The sequence below is a fragment of the Sebastes fasciatus genome, chromosome 11 (assembly GCF_043250625.1).
Source record: "Sebastes fasciatus isolate fSebFas1 chromosome 11, fSebFas1.pri, whole genome shotgun sequence".
NCBI lineage: Eukaryota > Metazoa > Chordata > Actinopteri > Perciformes > Sebastidae > Sebastes > Sebastes fasciatus.
Window position 1 is genome coordinate 18,061,876 of NC_133805.1, and position 19,007 is coordinate 18,080,882.

Here is a 19,007-nt window from a genome sequence, read left to right on the forward strand (position 1 = left end):
ACGACAGATAAATCGTCTACTGTCATCGGCGAATTACATTTTATTTCCCGATAGGCCGATGGCAGTCAACAAAGTCAATATATGCCGATACTGACGTTCCTCCGATAAAATGGTGCGTTCCTAATCACACTACATGTCTATTACTTGTAAACTGCAATGACACCAAGTCTAAACAAAGCAGGTCTAAAACTAATACAAAAATCTACTCTCTACAGCTAGGCTGACCTTAGTTATTATAACCAATGATATAACAATCTGTGAGATTATGTAGGCTTTATACACCTTATGTGCAGTTGATTGATTCAGACCATGTATGTGTAAATTATTATGGGCCTTAATGGCTCCCACCTGTCCTGTAAAATGCATTCATCAGCTGTTTTTCATTCATATTACATTTGCTGCCCCCTTTATCTAAGACATAGGCTAGGCATATGTTTTTTTTCTGTATAATTTCACTTGAAACTGATAGGTTCATTTTGCACTAAAGTTCATAATAAAACGAGGAAATTCAATTCAATTTAATTCAATTTATTTTTATATAGCGTCAAATCATAACAGAAGTCTTAGACCGTACCCCATAGTTTAGAGACCCAACAAGAAATACTTCGTACTTTTCATTCGTCAAGTATTTAATTCACACAGAAGTATACAAAAATAGGCTTTACCATGTGGTTATTTCATATAGACTATTTATTTATTGAGTTACCTGAAAACATGCTATATCGTGATATATATCGTTATCGAGATATGAAATGACCTACAGTATATCGGGATAGAAGATTTTGGCAGTATAGCCCAGCTCTGTTCATCAATACATTTATTGACTACTACTGACTCACCGGATGTAGACTGTGGGTGTAAAGCCTGCCATTGGCCGCCTATTTCAGCCGGCATTCTCCTCCCCTTCCGCTATCTGCTCTATCTATTTTGCAAGGGCATTGTCGCTGCATTCTGTGCTTAGCACCGCCCAAGACAATTGTGATTGAATAAAAGAAATACAAACAAGCCAGAGCGTTTTATTCCCCGTAGAGCCGAATGATAATGTGTGGAGCCGGACCTTTCTTTAGCGCTGACACAGTGCTGTGGAGATATGCGTGACTAACTAACCCTTAACATTACACTTATTTGGGTGTACTTGTAATTGATTCTTACCGATACCGTGAAATAAAGCTTATTTTACGCTTTACTTTTAAAGCTGCTGATTCATTTTAAAATACACAGACACACACACATAGATAAGTGTCTTAAATTGTTCAAGCAGTACGTGATTGTTTAGTTTTAAACTCTTACACACCACATTACACTCGCACGGTCATAATCTAGGACACACATTCTCATTCTCTTCGATCGCCATGCCAATTACACAGAGGAAGTCGGGGAGGAAGAAAATGAAGGGAGTCAACAATGCATGGAACATCGATGTGTCCAACCACCACTGTCTGTTTAAGTGGAATTGACTTCTGCTCATTTCCCAAATTACGCATATCTGACTGGCCCACCGCTGCAGGGGCTACAGGAAGCACAGGGACAGACAGGGAGTCTCTCTCTCACACACACTCTCTCCATTTCTCTATTTCTCTGCAGGGAATCAATGATGTCTGCTTAATTATTGGGTGAATTTAATCAGTGGCACAGCAGTACTTACTGCCTTGTGACCCAGTAGCTGCTGTCAGGAAGTCATTCGGTTAGTGTTCGAATAGTACCCGCAATAATTAAGAGTACAACTATTTAATTGTTCCAGAGGTGTCGAGGTACCAGAAAAACTACCTCTGCATTGTGGTGCCTCTGTGCTCAGCTATTCACCTACAGGTATTTGACAGCTGCTGTAGATATTAATTGTTTTTGTGCTACAAATCCCTGTGACCTAGACAGCAGTGTACTGATTAATGATACACAATGTCTGGATCAGTGTCTCAAAAAACAGTTAATTAGTCTAGCCTGCTGAACTGTGGTCCAATATGTCTAAAGTGTATTATTATCAAGATGAACTGTTGAGATTATTGGTCAGCTCTTGCTTCGTTTCCTGCATTTTATCCTTCCTTGGTTGCTTTTTTTACACTTCTGGATTTATTTACCTTCACTTCTGCAATATCTCTGTACCAATAAGTCTGTGTTTGCATGCAAAGATAAGACTGATAATGTTGTTTGTACATAGTTGTAAAGGTCATGCAGCTAATGGTGAATAGTAGTTTTTTTTATTGTATATTAAAAACTGTTGTCATGAAAACTCCACAATTGTTATTAAAAGCCCCAGTATTCTTATGTGAAAATAGGTCAAACTTTAAGCAGTTTTCTATTTGTCTACACCGTAACTGCATTTACCTCTAACCTGCGTATTCATTTTTAAGCTACATGCAGAAATCTGTAGCTAAAACACATCGCAGATGGCATGTCAAAAGCAACTGAACAAGAGTGCTTCAACAAGCTACAGTAGTCTCCTCACCCCAAAACACTCAACTTACTCCAGCTGGGAGCGTTGAGAATCTTGGCTCCGTTTTCAATGATGGTTTCATTTCTACAGTATTATTTGGGCAGAACGAAACGCTCAGTCCGACCTGAAGAAACATCAATCCATGGAGGACTTGCTCTGAACTGAGAACTTAAGACTTTCCCTACTTCAAGCCAGGCTTTCTATCAGTACTTGTTTTATGCCTAAAGGAATACTTCTACATTTTGGGAAATACAACAACATGTCTGTGTGATAAATATGTAGCTATGGCTTGGAGGCATCTAGCTTAGCTTAGCATAAAGCCTGGAGGCAGGGTAACGCAGCTAGCCCGGCTCTCTCCAAAGTTCAATCCAAAAACCTACCTACCAGAACCTCTAAAGCTCACAAATTACCACATTGCATGAAGTAAATTTGATCCGTATACATAGTAAAATGTTTCAAAACTACAGCACAAAACAACCCGATTCTCCAAATCCATGATTTGACTTTCGATTTTAAAATGTTTTTCCTCAGCACTGACGAATAAGCCATTGTTAGACTATCGAGTCTTGATTGGTAAAGACAGACAGATGATTGGTTTTATGCCCGGTCATTTATATTTTCAAATACGTCTTAGAAGAAAAGGCTACAGGGTATTAAATGTGATATAACAGCCATATTTTGGGGGTAATGTACCACACAAGTTTAGTTTGTTTTTTACTTCGGTCACACGCAAGTAGGCGGGGATGGAGAGAAAAAAAAATACTTGGAGAATGGTCAATCCTGCTTTTGATTTCATAGGTCAAAAGCTCATTTCGATTGATATTCGATTTAGAATCGAAAGCTTGTTACACCCCTACGACCACAAAACGAGAAGGTGCTGGATGTCAAAATGTGTTTAATGCTAACAAACGAATCATCATCATGGAATAGTGATTTTTGATCCCAGCCCACAGATTCAGATATTTTATAGCCCCTCGTTCAAAATCGCATCATTTAAACAGTCAGGAGAAAAAATACAACAATTCCTTTATAGACTGGAGGCATTGATGCAACAGAAGCACCAGAGCTTTGCAAAGCTACTCAATGTTTCAGCTTTCTGCATGTAGCTTCAGTCTCACAGATCTGATGACAAAACATAGTTAAATAGTGTACAAAGGATATAATACTGCATCCAAATCATGTATCATGCTGTAACTGTTCCAGAGCCCCCAGGGCACCTTATTGGATTTCAGACGGTAGCGCTGTCCTATGAAAGTAGGTTGAAAAATGTCTCATCACTCTCTAAAGGGATGGATATTGATTGGGAGAGATCAATGGAAAGTTTGCAGAGTATGTGTAATATCATCTAGGTTTTGGACTGCAACAAAACAACAAACAAAATACAGAGCCTGTTTCTGTTGAAGAGCAGAGATACTGCATTGATTAATATCATGGCTTTGTAGATTCCACATTGTAGAACATGAAATTATCCAATCTAAAAATACAGTACAGTAGTTGTAGAAGCCTCCACTGCAGAATCAGCAAATGTAGATTCAGAGACAGGGGTCAATTTTCTTTTATTGTTTAAAATCCATTAGAAACCACTGGCCATGGCAGCACCACATGTATACAAAAACATTTTATCATCAAACTCTACTCAGTTGACAGAGCGCATAACAAAAAGACAAAATAGAATGAAAAGAGAAAAAAGAAATATCATTAGCTATCAAACAGATGGCTAATGACTGAATTTCTATCTATTTCAATTCCCAGCAAAGCGATTACATGTAGGGCTGCAACTAACGATTATTTTCATTATCAATTAATCTGTTGATTATTTTCTCGATTAATTGATTAGTTGTTTGGTCTATAAAATGTCAGAAAATGGTGAAAAATGTCAATCTGTGTTTCCCAAAGCCCAAGATGACGTCTTAAAATGTCTTGTTTTGTTCATAACTCAAAAATGTTCAGTTTGTCTGTCATAGAGGCGTAAAGAAACCAGAAAATATTCACATTTTAGAAGCTGGAGTCAGAGAATTTGGACTCTATTTTTCTTAAAAAATTACTCAAACCGATTAATTAATTTTAGTAACTGTGTGACAGTAATCCCTACCTGTATTATCACTATTACCGGCACACAACACATGGCTTCAAAGTCAACCTCAAGCCAATCCTGCCTAATCTGACTGTTCTTTCCTTCATGTGGCCTTTACATGGCATCACTATGAGATCCTTTTAGAAATGCTTGCTTGGTTGTTGGTTGGTTGTAAGGTCATTTCTGATGTTAACAGTGCAGATCCCCTTGGCATATTACCTAACCTAATGATGACAGAGGTTGGCCTGTGACCAGAGGACATTGCTACAACCTTTTGGAAAAGGTGAAATTTGCACGCATCGAGTTCAGATTGGTTTATTGTAACAACGCAGAAATACTGATTGAAATATATTGGTGTCCATGCCCTATGGCAGAAAGCAAAAATCATTATTCAATTATTGGGTATATCTTGTGCAAACCAACCTATAACAGCTGAGAGTTGCATATTAAGTGGAAAATCTAATCTATCAGAATGCATATTCTATGGAAATATGCAAATGAGACGACTGGAGCAGTAATAATTGCTCAGTGTGTGCTACGAATGAGAATGGCTTTTTGTATGAGGTAAGGACAAATTAAGTTAATGACACCATTCCGGTAAATGGCAGACAGATGGAAAGTTCACGGAGACGAAACGCTTTCTTAGTTCTTAATCACATGTGCAATTAACTGGTGTATGAAAGTGCTAGTTTGATTGGTTTGTTGCAGCCATGTTTCATTTAAAAAGTGTTTTTGTTAGAGTCAAATTAGTCCGTATCCTGGAGCGAGAGAGAGGTACCCTCTTTTATCACCGAAACTGGAAACCATTGGCAGGCAGCAGGGGGTCAAACTGGCCGACGTGCACTGTGACACTCATGGGAGTAAAAGTTGGAAGAGGACGGCACACCAGCTGGGATAATGAAAATCTACAGAATGGATTTATTGGGCAAAGCTTCCCGTGTGCTGTAGTTTTTAATATTCATTGTATGACATGTGCATGACACAATGCCCATAGTGGGATGACTGCACAATCTGTCCGCATCCGCATACCATTCATCAGAGTCAGGTAAGCTGGCAGCTATCAAAAACTCAACCATTCATCATTTAAGTGTAATATAGTTTGCTTTCAAATTTCCTCAAGCCACTTCTCATCCAGCCGATGCACAGATGTAATCATTCGAGAACAAGGCTTAAAGTTTGACTTCATTCTGGGCTGTCAGAATCAGCAGACAGCATCAACTTCAATCTCAACAAACTACTGTAGCAAACACACAGTGCAGTGGTCGAACTCTAGTTAATGTTATTCACCTGCTACATCAAGCTCAGCTACAGCAGCATCTACTGTACATTTGAGACTTGGACTTTAAAGCAAAGATATTCAAGTCTCGACCCAAGTCTCTCTGGTAAAAAAAACAGAAATGAAACAAGAAAGCCTTCCATAAGCCTTGACCTATTAAACCTTGAATGTTTAATTAATAGGCCCATGCATTGAAAAGGCAGCTGTTGTCTATGTAAAAAAAACATTAACACAGTTTGACAAAAAGATCTTGACTCAAGGTCCTGGCTTTTACAAGGGCTCAGAGAATTGTGTTGTCAAACTTCTTTTTCCAATATCAGTAATTAAATTTGTCTGCTTAACTATTAAGAGCTTTGAAGAGCTTTATTCAGTTTATAACCACTGTAGTTTAATGATCAACATTCAAAGACCCAAAAGTCTTGCAGTTGGTTTGCAATTTGTTTATGAAGACCTAAAAGGATTTGGGACTTTTCTCAAATTACTTTGGACCTTAAGTTGAACTTGCCCTTAAAGATAAAAACAGCTTTGGCCGCAAGGCTTTCCACGCTGCAATGTTTTGCAGCGTGGAAATGTTCTATCCCAACGCCGACTTGGATGATGTGCTTGAAACATTAATAAGACGTCTTTGCTCATTCCAGAGTTCGCCTCCCCAACGGCAATGAAAACGCCAGGTTGTCTCGCAAACTTAAACTTTAGGAGACGTTTTTATTTTCTTCTGTTCGCTTTACTAAAAATATGTATAGACTGAGTTAACAGTGTATTAGAACAGTTAGTCTGTTTTTAGGTTGCTAGTTTGATGGGTTAATTAGGAGAAGAGGAGCAGACAGTGTGCAGTATGAACCCTCTCAATTAATATATATATATATATATATATATAGTATGACATGTTTGATACCAATGGATTCCTTAGGTTTAGGTCTAGTTTCATATGATGCCAGTATCTTCACTCTAGCTTTAAGACTGAGCCTGCTACAACCGACGAAAGATGGAGTGCGTTAATGCGTTAAAGAAATTGGTGGCGTTAAAACAAATTTGCGTTAACTTTGACAGCCGTAATATATATATATTTATTTCATGTTAATATCAGTCATCCTATACTAACAGATCATTTGTTTGCTGACGTAATAGACACATTTTTTTTTACCCTCGTCTGTCATTTGTCTTTTACTGAGAGGAAGTTAGATGAAAGGAATTTATGATCTTAGTGTTTTATTGTCCATACTACTTTATCAGCTGAGTATCTTCAGTAAAAGTTCAAATTAGATTTGTTCCAAAAAGCCCAAATGTCAAGAGCTTCACAAGCTACACAATTCGGGCAACATCCCCCACGACACAAATAACCTCCTGCAGAATTATAATTCTTGAGCCTTTCCCACCATCAGTGAGACTTTGCAATTAGAAACTTCTCCAAAAATGCAAATTAGACACATTTTAACTGAACACAGCGAACCTGTACTTCAGGATAATTCATGTATTCAGGCCACATTTTGGGGGACATTTTTTCCCCTCAGCATGACTTCCCCTCCGAAATAAAGGTTATATAAAGGGAACATTTAGATATGATGCAGTGTAGCAGCCTGGACTGTACAGCTTCAGATAATCCCCAGTCAGCCAGCTATCAAACAACGACTGCCTCTAACTGCTGCACAGTTGTTGTATAAACAGTGCCCGAGCATATTTACCCTTCACCTAAAAGGTGTCTCTTGAGTCGACATGTTTGTATATCTGAACATCCTTCACAGGCAGCCTGGAGGGGGCTCACGCTTGAACTTTAAGCTTTTTACTTCACAGTTGGGGCGAAAAAAACAACTAGTATCAGAGGTCACCTGGAACACTTCCTTTTCTCGCAGGACACACACAGCAATGTGCACATACATGATCACACAAACATCAAAACACACAGGTACACACAGGTATCCAGGGACTTGCACTGTGCAGTAAATACCTTGGAAAAAAATCCATCTGAAGAAGAGGTTGAAAGAGATGGAAGACCTTTACAGACTATTTCCCAGTGCGGAGACTCAGGTGGGAGAAGGAGAGAGAGAAAGACGGAGATGGAAAAAGATGTTGTGGGGGGTTGCAGATGGAGGGAGAGACAGCAAGAAAGACGGACAGGAGAGGAAGGGAGAAGAACACCAAATGTTAAGTAGCAGTTGAAGTGGAAGAATTCCAGTTTGGATTCAAGCTCCTCGGCTAATGAGGATCATTAACATGGCCTGCCCATTTCTCTAAACGCTGGGGAGGCCTGGAAGATTGGGGATAAAAATAAAACCTCTCAAGCACATCCCCACAAGATTCATAAGGCGGCCACTTGTAAAAAAAAGATATAGCACACGCTGGCTACGGAAGGTACTTCTTAATGCAACACCACACGCCATTGGATCCTGGAAACGGGGATACTACTTACCCAACAAGAACCCTCACCTGAACTCTGAACTCTTTGGATTGGCAAAAGAACCAATCTCTCTGTCTGCGATTTCATGGATTGAAATAAAGACCAAGGTTAATATGTCTCTACAGTGCTCTATGATGTGATATAAATCAGAGATTTAGATCAGTTCAACTACGTCGTCCCATTTGGGAAATTTGTCTTATATGTACGGGATGGAAAGGAGAAGAAAATGACTGTAAAGCTCTCCAATCTCTGATAAATTTCCTCCATTAATTCAAGTAGGCAGTTTACATTTCTCCCAACAGTTTATGATCCTATGAGCTTTATCATTTTCCCTCTCTCTGCTCGCTGTTTAACACACAGTAAAACAAAGCTCCTAAGAGGCTTGAAAAACCAATCCAAGCTCCTGTCCTGCTTCTATAAATCATTTGTGATATACAGTACACATCTTTTTTGAGCCACTTCGGACCACTTTTTCAACACGATCAATTGAGTAGTTAAATCAGACAGTATCAAAACAGTTTGGAAAAACAAATGTCCTTCGTCAGTGGTCCACAATATAGCAGAGACCGGCTTTCTTGGACATCCTGCCATCGATTCCTGTTTTTCCCGCTCTCAGCACTGTCACTCTACACCGTTGTGGGGGCTGCGTATGTGAAATTTACAACATCTTGCCAGATCAGGCATTCCCAACCAGCAAATGCTGCAACTTGCTGTTACATCAGCCCTTCTGTCACTGTGCAAATGCTTTTCTTCATTTATTATTTTTTATTAGAGAGGAGAGAGAGAGACGCTCCCACACTGCGCTGTGAGACCCAAGGCTGCCAGACAGACAAGTGTCTTGATAAGATCAGCACAATTGGCACATTCATCAGTCTTCTGTTAATAAAGTACCTTGTGGTGGAGAGAGATCAACACTGAACCAACAGCTGTGATGTTCGCTGTTGGTTTCGTCTCCAGGGTTGGGTTAACTAAAAGATTCTCAATTAAGTTAGTGTACAATACAAATACCTTTAACCTAGAAAATAATCCCAATTAGGACTCAGCTGCCTTAAGCAAATCTATTAAATATCAAATTCTAAACCCAACAAAAAAATGTAAGTCAGAATGAAAATGCTGTTTGGAAACCAAACCAGTTTTCAGTTTTTTTGCATTCAGTTTTTCTACACCATGGTGAAACATACTGATGATAACAACTAGGGATGTCCCGAACTGATCGGTATCAGGGCTGATCCGGGCCTATTTTAATGCATCAGTATGGGCAAAATACACAGATTTGCAAGGCTATAACTGCAATGAAGCAGTTATCTCTCCTCTTTTAAACTTCTAAACCCATTTCATATCAATAATTTAAGCTTTATAGTTTTAAATCAGAACTTTCAATATTTGGTAGGAGGTGGATAATGCAAATTTAGAAGGAAAAGAATCTAAATAAATATAAGTATCGGATCGGACTATATACTGTATATTGGTATCAGCAGATACCCAATATTAAAAAGGACTCAGATCGTGATCAGGGCAAAAAAAACTTGATCGGGACATCCCTAGTAACAACACGGCCAAACATTTCTATCACCGTCGTTATGGTAACTAACCTTGTTTTCAGAGAACAACCAGAGCAGACAGGCAAACCAGGCTCCTCGTCTGTCTACAGATGTGGCCATGACTTGCTAAGGTAACATTAGCTAGTCGACCTACTGGTGTACGACCAGTTTCGCCCCTGTTTAGTGTGTTTTTTTAGTATATTCTATCTAGGGCTATTGTAATTATCACAATAATGCAATGCTATGTTCATGTTTTTTCTTTATTGAATTCTTTGTAATGGGAGCATATTTACACTGTGCTACAAACGCCAGCAGCACTTTGGGTAAAAAGCTGTGCTTGTCACTTGTCCCTTTTCAGCCAGCCATCCAATCACAATGGAGGAGGGGTGAGACAAACTTCACAAAGATCAACCGTCACATCTTGCATGTAGACTACAAGTGCTGAACAACAATGGAGAAGAAAATACTAAACATAGACCGGCGGGTCCGTCCGTCCTCTCTCCCTACGTGCTTCAGCCTTCCCTTCATCCAGACCAAGTACTCTAACTTGTGCCAACATTTTTACTCCTGCGGATATTCCGTATCATAGCAACCAGACGCTACAAAGGCGTCTCAGCTGCGCCTCATTTCCCTTCTGTGTTCTGCATTTAACATCTCATCTTTGTCATTTAAAAAGCAATAATAGCCAAACAATAAAGCGTATCTCTATAACACTGAAATCAGGATAAATTAAGTAAAAAAAAAAATTAAGTGAAATGAAAATGAAGTTTAAAAAAATGTCAATAATACCACATAACGTGCTGTTGAGCCAATCATTATTAGCAAAGGGGAAATTCCTTCACCGTGACACTTTAGTTTAGACTTTTGCAGAGTCTAACAAAGTTGTAGTATCTCCTTGCGGTGATGCTACCATGAAATTTTTGGCCGCACTAATTTTGGCATGAACATTTGGTACACATCCCTACACTTTATGCCTGAACATTTGTGTATGATTCATCAAAAGAGTCATCCCATGGGGAAAACGGTAAGAGATGGAGGGAGGACAGCAGGAATACAAAAAGGGAGGACAGCATAACATATAGCAGGAAAGGAAAAAAAGGTAACAGTTCACACATTTGTTCAGACAAATGCCCATGTCTGGCTCCTCCACCTTCAAAACATAAATCAGAGCAGTCTGCTTGGGATTTATCACACAGACGGAGGTGATAGCACAGGAGGCAGCTGAGCTGCTTCTTGAAAAGATGAACCATGGGTGGAGGGACCGGAAAATGCTCTGTTCACTGATCTATCTAAAGCTTTTAAGTACTGCACTAAGCAACTGCAATATATTATATTATAAAAGACAAATGAACAATCTATACACAAAACAATTATGAGAATTGTTTTCACGTTAATGTAAGTGTACAAATCCCACGTACCTGCATCTCAATCATAACAGCGCTAATCTAATTAGCAAACAAGGAAAGAAACGGTGCTCGTGTGATGAATGTTTGAATTACAACTGAAAGAAAAACAAACAGTTTCCGTCCTTTTACTGCAGTTCCTTATCTGCTACTGTGTTTAAATCTGTGCAGTATCTGATGGATGATGCGGTCGCTAATGAGAGCTGGATATGTCCACATTTAACTGTCGTGCTAACGATAAGTAATGACGGTAGCTTAGCTAACACAATTAACACTGGCGGCACAGAGAAAAATAAAATTCCCCCAGAATGAGGTATTATGTAAATTATTAATTACCACATAGATGATTGCAATCTTGTTCAGCTGCCCATTGGCGCCGAAATAAATGTGAATGATTTGGAAACAGAGAAAGGAAAATAGTGGAGAATCCTGACACAGCGGGAATGTGAGAAAGATTTAACAAATACCACCTGCTCTTTAAGCAATTTATAGAAAAACATTTGCATTTGCAATTCAACCACTAAACACAGATTGACTCGCAACAAATGCAAACAGGAAACAACATACAATGAGAGTAAACATTTGAATGATTTTGCATTTTGGTCTAGTCAGTAAGACGTCACCACTGTTACATTTCCATAAATCCGCCGTAGGCAGTTTAATCGTAACGCATGTTCCAGAGAAATCTTTCAAATTCAGACACAATTTTATAAAAAGGACTCTTCACCATAACATACGGTAAATATATAATATTATGGCCACGGTAAAGCAATCAGTATTTAATTTGAATTTCGATCACAAGCTCTGAACACTCTCATTCTACATTCAATTGGGGGATGCATGTTTTATGAGCAGTAGTTTCCACAAATGCAGTTACACTTGTGTGTGTGTGTGTGTGTGTGTGTGTGTGTTTCTGCATGTACTGTATACTGTATATGTGTGAGAAAGAGAGGCAGAGGGTGACTAATGAACAGATAAAGAGCAGGCGAGAGGTAAAGACAAAGACAGAGAGACAGAGAGAGTCTGATGTATCCAGGAAGAGAAAGAGAGTCGGAGAGAGAAAGCGATCTCTCAGATTCGGTGTCTCGGCTTAATGACACAGAATCCACATGGGAGAGAGGGTAAAGCCAAGCTCTGTGCGAGATATGATGAATCCAAAGACCGATAACCTAAAGCCTCCCCACTCTCTCTCTCACACACACACACACACACACAGTCATGAAAAAACTTAGAAATTAACTGCTCAGCTCCTCGGTGTACAAGGAAAATGAATTGGTGGTTTTCTCTCCGTTTGTGTTTCACTACTTCAGCCGTTTTCTGTCACTCTGTCATTTTCCTTCTCTTCTCAGGATATAATCACCACAGCTTCCAACATGGTGTCAATACTAGGGCTGGGACGACACACCTATCTCCCGATTCGATACTATCACGATACATGGGTGCCGATTCGATATGTTCTGCGATTTTTAAGTATTGCAGTTCTACAAGATTTGCGATTCGATATTGCGATTTATTGCAATTTTTGTTTTTAATGTTTTTAACATTAGACCATGGGAAAAAGTTGAATCATATACTTCTAGGGACTTTTACTTTGGAAAATATCTAAATGAATACAGTAAGAATGTTTGATTTTCAGCATGTATGTAGTCAGAGATGTCCTGAAGTTAAATATATCACTCATTGTTAGGCATTAATTTTTTTCCAGCAACCCAAAAATCAAAGAATGAAAACATTTCCTTCGGAAATTAGTGGTATTTTCTTTTTAATTTATAAGGAACATGTAATGTTTTATACTTCTGGTGAATATAATCCAATCAATCTTATTTCCATATATGTATTTTGTATATACAGTTCCCTTTGTTAACACCTTATTTTGAAAAACAGATGTCGTCACAAATGTAGTACTTCCACTAAGTTCGGCAAGTCCGTCGCTAGCTCCGCTGTCAGCTTCGTTTTCTCCATCGGGCCGTTTGAATGCATTTAACATAAATGTCAGTATATGGGTGCACTACGGTTGTAGTGTCGGCCGATTTAACCACAGAGATGCGAGTGACAGCTGGCTTGACCGCATGTTACTGCATAACGTTTCCTGTTTCCTGTCCTGTGTACCACATTGGATTTAACATGTGAGAGTGCAGGTCTTACCCAGGTGGACCCTCCCCCATTTTCTGCTTTGTTGATTCGGCTCACTGCAGCTTGTTTTAGTTGAAAGGTACGGAATTGATATGAATTTACGTTTGTCAGACTACAACAATAAAAGTAACTTCCTTTTATTTCCATATAGACTCAAATAAGGCAAATATATCGATTCTGGCATTAAAAATCAATTTCAAAATCGTTAAAAAAAAACGCGATACATGGGTGAATACAATTTTTTTCCCACCCATAGTCAATACGTAACACTGAATCCCCCCAACCTGGTCCTGCTCCCCTGCTGTGACCATGAACAATATGTCTGGCTGACTTTGACAAATTAAACCAACTCGATATATGGAAATAACCTTCACAGGATGACATGGAGGGAGAGTGAAGCGCTGGGGGGTGGGGGGACTTAAAGAGAGACGGAGACACATACAGATGGATGACGGGATATATCGAGCATGGCATGGTATTTCCAAACCGGGTACAACATGAGGATACATGGAGAGATGGTGCACACAAAGACCATCCATCCATCCATCCATCCATCCATCTGCAACCGCTTATCCCGTTAGGGGTCGCGGGGGGGCTGGAGCCGATCCCAGCCGACATTGGGCGAAGGCAGGGTACACCCTGGACAGGTCGCCAGTCCATCGCAGGGTTTACACATAGAGACAGACAACCATTCACGCTCACATTCACACCTACGGGCAATTTAGAGTCCACAATTAACCTAACCTGCATGTCTTTGGACTGTGGGAGGAAACCGGAGTACCCGGAGAAAACCCACGCTAACACGGGGAGAACATGCAAACTCCACACAGAAGGGTCCCAAGCCGGATTCGAACCTGCAACCCTCTAGCAGGTGCACACAAAGACCGACTTTTCTAAATGTCACCATAGATAATAATAAGTCACTACAGCTGAAACACACTGAATTATCTGTGTAGGAAAGGCAGTTTATGGGACTTGAAAAACAACAAGCTTCTTAATAACTCTTCAACAACTGCAACAAAAGGTACAGTAATGTAAGCATTTGGCAGATGTTTTAGATGGAAAAGCACAATTTTTCCACGCATATGCTGATCCATTAGATGGGGACAACTTTGAAAACTATTACAACCAAGTTTGAAAGTACCACAGTCTCATCATACTTCAGTTAGAAATTCAATATATTTCTTATCAAGTTAAGTGTACAAAATGACACTGGTCAGAATTTTATTTTCCATTAACAACCAGAGTCCATTCCTGTTAAATGAATTGTTGTTTCAAACCAATTCCCTACATGTTCGTCCAAACCCAACAGCGACATGCCAAGAAGAAGAAAATCCTTTTAACTGGCACAATAAGTTGTCTATCTAAAGAATATACAAGAAGCTGTAGACAAATGTCCTTCCCGTGACAGTTGTGATAAATTGCCATGCGATGGCATCAACTACTCCCAATTAATTTTCCCAAAGCAAGCTTTTATAATGACTCTATTAAATTACCCAGGAGGCTGCAATTCAGACACATTTCACCTGTTACAAACAAAACACCTTCTACAACACACGCATTATGCACTTTAACTGCAAAAGCACCCCCACACACACACATAAAACACACAAACCGGCAAGAGGGGGTCGTTAAGCAGCTATTGTTTTGTTCCTCTCTGCTCAGCGTGATAACGGCTTGATTGATACTGAGGTTCCCCAGTTAATCACCTGGCTATGACTATAAATGCACACTGCCTTGCAAGTGATGCACAAACTAAAAACAGGAGAGACACACAGCACCAACGCAAAGGTAAATAAATATACAAGTGTGCATGAGTGAAGATGCAGGACTCACACACATACAAGCAGAATGCACCTGCCGAACATCCCCACACCGGCACAAGTTAACTCACCTGCTCCGAGTGACCAGCTGAAAGCTTTCAAATTGGCCTTGGGTGATCTTCTTCCTTCTCTCTGTCCCTTTGGCTCCCCTCTCACTCTCTCTCTCTGTGTGTGTGGCAGTACACGGACGTCCTACGGGCCGCTCACCCTTCCTTCGTGGCTTGGCGTAAGTGCATCGATCTCTCGGGCAAGTGGTACGTGGTCCTGCTGTTTCCACGAGACTCAGATGTGCTCTCTCCTCTCCGCTGCTTACTCTGCCTCGCACAGCTGCAGAGGGAAATATGAGGACGGGCAACGTGGTTGTGTGCTGCTCTACTCTCCCTCCCTCTCTCTCTCTCTCTCTCCCTCTCTCTCTCTCTATGGGGCTCAGATGCTCTCTCTCTCTCTCTCTATGGGGCTCAGATGCTCTCTCTCTCTCTCTCAGGTTGTCAGCTGGTACGATGCTCACTCCTACTATCTCTTCACTCTGCCACTCTGTCTTGCTGTACTGAACTGCGTGCTATCTCTCCATCTCTTTTTTGCTGTTTCTCCATTGATTCCTCTGTGTCTCTCTCTCTCTCTCTCTCTCTCTTTCTTTATTGATCTATGTATCTGTGTCTTTGCTAGTGCAGCCTCTAGTGGCTGCTTTCTCTCCATGCCGCTCATATAAAGCCTGAATCAAATTTTACTCACAGAAAACATGAAGCTGTGATGTGAATCTTCTCCAGGATTTGAGTCGTCATCGTCAGCTAAAAGAAAACAAAAACAGAAAGAAATAAGTCATTAAAATATAAACAGCTGACTATGACTGCATCTAATGATTATTTTCAGCATCAATTAGCCCCCCAGTCATTTTCTGATGAATCAATTAGGTCAAGGTGACATCTAAAAATAGCTTCTTTTGTCCAACCATCAATGAAAAAACAAAAGATATTCAATGTGTAATGATATAAAACAGAAAAAATCAATCTGTATCGATATATTGATTCAATGATCAATGATAAAAAATCGTTGAAAGCAAAAATAACAATACATATCTTCATCTTCACCATTTTCATTCATAAGATTCACCTTTATTTTGAAATTCCCACTTTATGTTTATTCTTTTTATTAAAAAGAATAGATTGAGGGTTGTTTTTAATGTCTGCAAGAGCTCAGTAATAAAATTGTCAACTCCTATTTTAGTTGCTTTTTGTGAGTTGATTCTGTAATAACTGTAACTGTGATATCAGCAAATATTGTATTGTTGTCCAAAAAAATCTATATAATATAGTATCGCGATGAAACTTGTGATTTACACCGCTACACATTGCAGAAGCTTGAACCACCAAATGTTTGGCATTTTTGACGGATGAGATGAGTTACGATTTTTGCTAATCGTTTCAGATCAGAGCTGCAATGACTGGTTGATTAATCAATTAGTCAATCAACAGAAAATTTATCTGCAACTAATTTGATAGTCTTTTAACAATTTTTGTCATTTTACAAGCAAAAATGCCAAATATTTGCTTGTTCCAAAGTCTTCTTTGTCATATTTGATAGTAATCTGAATATCTTTGGGTTTTGGACTGATGGTTTGACAAAAGAAGACATTTGAAGGTGTCAACTTCTACTGTCTGAAATTATAGTGGGCATTTTAAAAAAAATTCTGACAATTTATAGACAAAATAGTCTGCAGCCCTATAAGTTAGAAAAAATATAAACTTTGACTTAAATTGTCTGGGTGCTATTGAGCAAGGGGAATATCAATTGTTGTGAGAAACGTTACTCTATGTGTACTATGTTGTTTTTATTTACTCGTGAGCCACATCAAAGTCATATTTCCATTGCCTTGTGACAGACAATAAAGTGTTTCTGATTCTGAACCATTTTTTTTCATTCTCAGTTCAGCTCAATTGGTAATTTTAATAATACAGTAACTTTATTTATATGGTAATTTTATAAACAAAGTTACAAAGTGCTTACAGAGTAAAGCACTCTGTACATAAAGTTGGAAACAAAAGATACATTTGTAACGATGGTAGCTCATCTAAACCGATGATGACAGATAATGGTCATATTAAAGTTTACTGGTGAGAAACATTTTAGGTTTATCAATGTAAATGACAGAAATTTAAACGTGATGAAAGCCTGTCAATAGAAAGGTATCTCATCTACCACTTAAAAAACTAATGATGAAATCAACCTTTTGAGCAGAATTATGTACAAAACGTATTGATCAGCCAATACTTTTTTAATTTTAAATGGGAAGTGGACACATATTTAACATATTTATCTCTATGGCGCATGTTATTGAAAACTTTTTTAAGAAGGGGGTGCAAATAGTATTTGAAAAGTAAGCATGTATAGCTGATAACCAAAAGGATGGTCATATTAAGCTGACTATGATGAACACTAAATAAACACAACCCATTTTGTGTAACAGTTAACATTACATATGATGTGCCAAATTGAAGTTGAAGTGTCAAACAAGCATTAGTCACAGACTGCTATAGCTATTTGCTCATTTGCCACCTTTGCTAATGTTGACTGCAAAGACACTAAAACAACAGAACCCAGGGTTAACCTAAACCCTGGTCCAACCCTCCTTTTGTCAATTCAAACCAAGCCAGTCAACCCAGGTTGAACCCTGGTCAGGACAATTCAGATACTACCTGGGTCAGACCTGGGAGCAATGCATACCAATGAGCTCAGGTATTAGAAATGGGCAGAGGGGGTTACACCTCTGGAGGATTACAGAGAGAGGGGATGATAGTAACATCATCAATTTGTGCAAAAACATAAAATGTCACATGATGCATGTTTTTGGGATACAGTGTAAATATAGTACACATTACAGCATTTTTAGCTTTATAAGATGTTTAACTATGTTGTATGTATGGAGCTGTAATGTATGCAAACAACATACAGATTTACAGTATCTATTCATCAACATGAACCTTTTTTCCTCTGTCTATATCTACAGTACCCATTTATCATATATTAGACTACATTGTGTTATCTAATATGATTATGGTACAGTAGACCTATTCAAGTTTTTCAGCTTGGCATGTGGCAACTGCTGGATAAGGTTAACAGTTTGTCCAAACAATAAAATGAGATTATATTTCATTTAGTTTGCTAATTACTTGATAATGTAATGAAGTAGGACTGGGTTTGTTACCTTATAACAGATGGATCTTTTAGCAGGTTTATTTTGAAAGATAAAAAGTTAAGTTTGGAATACAGACAGTACTATCAAAATATCAATTATAGGCTCCCATGATGAAATTAGAAACACACAAGTTGTTCAAGTTAACTACCCATGGCGTTTGGTTGGTAAAATAGAGCTAACGTTAATTTGGAAGTAACTGACGTTGACTTCCAACGTAACCTGGGTTACCCACCCATTTCATACCTTCAGTGCTAACGTTAATTAACGTTAATTAACGTTAATTAACTTTAATACTTAACGGAAGTATTTTAAGGAAACTCACCACAGATACTGTAGACATCTCAGCAATCTTTCAGGAGAGAAACAAAAATGACAAAAACACAGTTTATTCCATTAAAGTGCGAGTGATGATTAAAATCAATCAATCACGAGGTGAAGGATGTTATATGGGTTGGTGCTCCGCTTCATGGTGCTCAGTGCTGCCGCCGGTGGCTGGAAGCTGTACTGCAACAATATGGATGTAATATAGTATCAGGTAGAGCAGGGGTCAGCAACCTTTACTATCAAAAGAGACATTTTAGGCACAAAAAAATAATAATAATCTGTCTGGAGCCGCAAAACATTTGATCATTGTGATGAAGGTAACACAGTTTATAGTCTAAGTATATAGTATATAAGTCTAATGCAGTGAGGGCCAAAGTGCAAATGTACTACGGAGTATTAGAAACACATTGAGGG

The 19,007-nt window shown here is 38.9% G+C and overlaps 1 protein-coding gene across 2 annotated transcripts in view; it reads right to left on the bottom strand.

Annotated features, from left to right (window-relative positions):
* The window catches only part of tnr (tenascin R (restrictin, janusin)), a 200,177-nt gene extending 181,434 nt beyond the window's left edge, over positions 1-18,743 (bottom strand). For both annotated transcript variants that reach the window (XM_074651252.1, XM_074651250.1), the window contains exons 1-3: positions 18,592-18,743; positions 15,809-15,864; positions 15,148-15,403 (exon numbers count right to left, since the gene is read on the bottom strand). The gene's annotated coding sequence lies outside the window, so the exon portion shown is untranslated. The remainder of the gene's footprint in view (positions 1-15,147; positions 15,404-15,808; positions 15,865-18,591) is intronic.
* Between the last annotated feature and the right edge of the window lie 264 nt (positions 18,744-19,007).